Source organism: Magnolia sinica, chromosome 3, assembly GCF_029962835.1.
Source record: "Magnolia sinica isolate HGM2019 chromosome 3, MsV1, whole genome shotgun sequence".
In the NCBI taxonomy this organism is placed as follows: Eukaryota; Viridiplantae; Streptophyta; class Magnoliopsida; order Magnoliales; family Magnoliaceae; genus Magnolia; species Magnolia sinica.
Genome location: NC_080575.1, coordinates 124,562,234 through 124,567,316, shown reverse-complemented (window position 1 = coordinate 124,567,316; position 5,083 = coordinate 124,562,234).

The following is a 5,083-nucleotide window of genomic DNA, read 5'->3' as shown; positions in this document are numbered from 1 at the left end:
TATTTATTTATTTTTTTCCCACAAATATTCTTCTCTGGAATGTTTTACATCATTGCGTCTGTATTCTCGTGTTTGTGGTAACATTTGTTTAATCATGCCCTTGATGAAGTCTTTGGCCAAGAGATTGTACTGTACATCTAGTTTTTCAGTTTGTGCAAGTGGGGCCCATTGTTTAGTTATCCCAGGTGCTGTAGTCGTCGTAAAGGTGCTTGCATCCAAATCCCCCCCTGATTGGAAGATCCTAGCTGTTGGCAATAATTTTTTTCTTTCTTTCTTTGATGAATAGGGACCTTTTCTAGCTGTCTATTTGTTTGCCAATGGACCATCTACAGTGGGCCCTGCTTGTACAAACTGAAAAGGGGGAGTTATTTGATACTCTGGCAGCCTATGTTGCTTGATTCACAGGCAAATCAGAAACTGTACATTTGGCATACATTACCGACTAAACTGGGGAACCCAATGTCACAAGGCCACATCCCAAAATCAGATTGGTTGAGCAGTCCTAAATTCTGATCTGGGGACACTTTACTGTTGAAGTAGGACCATTGGATATTTTTCATTTTTATCTGTTCAATGTTGACCAATCTGCCATTGTCAGATAATTAAATAATTGCAATTTTTAGTTCAAGGTAAATCTAAAATTGGACCATGATTTGGACAGCTTAATTTGAATTACTCGTATTCCATTTTTGCAAATTCCAAGTAATTTATTAGTGCCTGTGTGTCATCTATCACCTGCCGGCAGAGTATCAAAGTTTTTCACAACTGAAAACAGGATGGCGTTGTATGATAGAAAAGAGCCGCATCCATGTGTCAGATCTGCGGATTCTACAACCAAAGGGGAAAGGGCTGATATCAAACCCACACATTCATGAATAAAAAGCACAACTATCCAACGACCATAACCATTCAATCGATGGTCTGCGAATGTGCAGTTTGGATAAGTTCTAAAAAAGGACTGATCACTAAAATAGATGATCATCCCATTGGAGATTGCTTATATTCTCAAAATTGTTTCAGGACAGTTGTCTTAGTTGGTGAAGGTGGTTCAGGAAGAGTGTTCTAGACTCTTATTGATGGTCCAGATCAATGAATTAGGAGTTATGGAATGTCTGTCCAATACAACTCAGCAATTGGTTCTCCACTAAGCAATTAAAAATTGGATCTATAAACCTTTCCAGGTCCACCTGTTGCATCCCTACTGGAAGAATTGCAGGATAACCTGTATTGTACTGAGGCCCATTGATCTAATTTGTGCAAGGAAGGCCCACCCTTCTTTCATCCAGGCTATTCATCTGACGGGCTCTTTGTGGGTGGGGTTCAAGAAAAATAATCTCCTAGGCTGGAAGATCTTGAACTAACAATCTTTGGTCTTTTTCTTTTTGTTGAATGGATTGTTCTTTGATTTTCCTCAACTGCAGCTTTGTTGGCCGTTAACTCGAGTGCCAGGATCTTCCTGAATTTTCTGAGCACCCCTAGTCATCTTGGGAGTGTGATGCTTAAAAGGTCCCGATAACTAATCCATGTTCCCCAACTACCTAGAATCTGTCTCATTCTAGCAGACGCATGCCATCTTTTGACAGAGGCCAAACACCACCAAACCAGGCATGCCAATGTGTTGCTTGTGTTGGGCGGTTCCCTCCCATTGACGATGGTGGGCCTATCATGAAGATCATCTGGCACAGAAATGAGACTGGTCCTCATCCAATCAATGGACAACTGATGGTCTAACACAACATGCAGGTGTGGTCCACCTAGTAAATGAATCGGCGTGATTTTTGATTAGTTGATCTTCATGGGGGCCCACTATTTTCATGGTACAGATGTCTTACGCAAGTAGCATTTTGTCAGGAAAAATGGGACTATGAATTGTGGTGCAGAAGTGTTGAAGAATTCTCATCTAAGGAATGAATGTTTAAGGTAGTGGTGTTGCAAATCTTAGCCATCTTCAATTCTCATCTATGCTGCTGGTGAGTGGACTGGACTAGCCTTATATATATATATATATATAGACACACACACACACCAAAGGCATGTTCTTTGTGGCCCTTGAAATTACCTAGATGTTGCGTTGCTTATAAATCACATCTTTAATATCTCATTGGAAAATTATTTAGATTTTTTCCTAATTATTATTATTAGCTATAGTTTTTGAAATACTATAGGCTAATTTTGTATTAATCACACCATCTGGATAGAAATTATTGTATGAAGCCTTAACTATCAATTCCATTCAATGCATATGAATGTTCTATTCTCTACATCTTACCGTTCTTGATCATTTGACCCTGCTCCTACAAATGAACATAATAATCTATTAGTTGGGTGGTTAAGATTATCTAACTAGAGGTTATCATTGGGCTGGGCCCAAAACATGTGCAATCAACATTTTGAATTAGCCCAGCTATTTTATCATAGCAATGAGCATGGGAAATTCAAAATTTTATGATAGCAATGGGCATGGACAATTCAAATTAGTTCCAACCATCTATTGAACATTACAATTTGACCATGAATCCAAAATAGAGTCGGTATTAATATTACTTTGTAAGTGAACTTCAAATGATTCTAACTAAAATCATAGATACTTGCACAAGTAGCAAATAACTTAAAAACAGTAAGTTTATTTACTCTATTTAAACTAATTATTAGAAAGTCAGAAGTCAATTAATAATAACTTGCACCTTAATTTGTCCATGGTAGCTTGAATTTAGAGTGTGAGGGTTGAGATATTATAATAATTAAGTAGAGTAAGTATATGATGTATGGTTAAAACGGCCAGGATATCACATGTTTATCATATTTAATATTCCGACCCGTCTATTCGATATTCAGCATTTTGTGAAACCAAACTCTCTCAAAAACCCAGACCTTATCTGTGAAATTCAAACCTTAATAAAGATTCTCCTCTTATATCCTTGGGACAAATTATCTTCTCTTCAAGTACAAAATCTCTAAAATAGATTGCATGCCTGAAAACCAATAGCAATTGAAGCAGCATGTTTATAGAAACCAACATGTCGGATGATCACCCATTCTAACATTTATTGAACATTAAGAACACAATTTTGAATGAAACATGACACACAATTCACACGTTGCAATTGTATATGGATTGTTGAAATTTTTAGTAACAATTGAATCTATATTATGAAACCCTTCAATTTGTAGTTTTGAAATTTTAGGTAGATTCTTCACAATTTTATATGACTGTTATAAGTTCTAAAATCAGCCTTTAAAAATCTGGTATCTAATAACCAATTCTTATTAAATATAGTTTAATAAGCGCATGACTACTTTTACACAAATGAGTACTTTTAGGGTTCGTTTTGTTTGGGGCATTTGAATTCCCTGGATAATTCAATTACTAGGTACTCCAAATGCCTTGTTATTGTAATGGCTAGCAGTTTTTTATTTATTTGTTTGGATAACCTCGTGTTAGTGCATTTTTTATTCTCAGAAACTATAAGACCCATGTTTGGTTGGTTTATAAATTGTGAATCACTTGTTAAGAAGCATTCTCATTAAATCAACAAATATAACTCTCAATCTCAATCGTATATCATTTGACCAAATTAATGAATGGATTGGATGTTGCCCATGTGATCAGGAAAATTTCTAGACCATCCGTCATGTGGGACCTAACCTTGATTGCCCATCTCTCGTAGAAAATCACTTTTGTTGAATTATCCTAGTCTTCCTAATAATGTTTAGGAAAATTGACAGTCCATATTAATCATGTTCTGATAATTGATCTGTGATCTCTATCTTGTGGGTCCCACCCTTGATTGCCCGTCCCTTTAAAGTAACTTTTGTTGGATGATCCCAACCTCCAACCAATGCCTAGTAAAATGACTGGCCCATATTAATTATACATAAAATGGTCTAATAATTGATCAAGACATTCATCGTGTTTGCCCTACCTTTGATTGTCATTACTCCCAAAAAATCACTTTGGATGGGTGATCCTGGCCTTCTAGTCAAATAACAAGAGAAATGGATGGTCTGCATTGACCGTACTACAAATGATGCTATCGTTGATTTAGACCTTCCATCTTTTGGGCCCCAAAACCTTTAGTTGCCCCCTTCTCTCTCAAAAAATCACTTTGGTCCAATAATCCTTAAGGTGAGATTTGGAGAATCTACGGTGGCTATTGGATAAATTTCCATTGTCTTTTGAATCAAACGTGCCAGTTTTGAATAATATTTAAATTGCTGGGATTTTCGATGTCTATCCTCTGGTCGTTGCAATTGCGAGGCCAGGGAGTATTGAACGCCCACCTTAGATTTCAACAAATCACTATCAGTTTTGGAGTGTTTTTTGGTAAACAGTTAAATTATGGTGATTGTAATTTTAGAGCTCAATTAGCCCCAATTAGATTCACTTACCAAATTCAGTTTTTGCCTCTTTTTTTTTTTTTTTTGCCAGGAAATAAAGGTGTAATTTCCACCTTCTGATCTTAGATCTACTGATCGAAATTGGTTTTACTTGTATAAGAAGATAGGAATCAAAGAAAAGAACCATGATCAATCCATTCACATATGATTAAAATACACCGTTTTAATAAAACATATTTATTCAAGTTTACTAATATAAAAGAAAGTACTCACAAATATTTTTAAATGATTTAAAATTATAGTTTCAAAAGTTTCCCTCCGAAAGTGTTTTTTTTTTTTTTTAATTTTTTTAAAAAAATCTAGGCTCCACGTCTCTCTGTTCTAGCTTTGGTTTTCGGTCTGGGAAGTTTACAAAACCTTCAAGTGGTATATAAAGTTAAAAATCTGGTAGGGGGACATGGGAAGTTTGGGGCATGCTTGTTTCATTTTAACGAGCTGAGCTGAGGACATATACTTCCAAGGGCAGATTCAACTTCAAGCTTATTGATAGTTTTTAAGTTCTTTCTCCTTCTTTTTTCTTTTATCTTTTTGTTTGCTTAATAGTATATAGTAAAAGTTCCAAGTAGATTCAACTTTAAAACAAGTCATTGTTAGAAGAGGAGGCTTGTTTGAACTCAATTAGTGCTGTCAGCCCACAAGGCATGCATAGCGATGTAGAATATGAGGGTGAGCTATGATTCTGTTT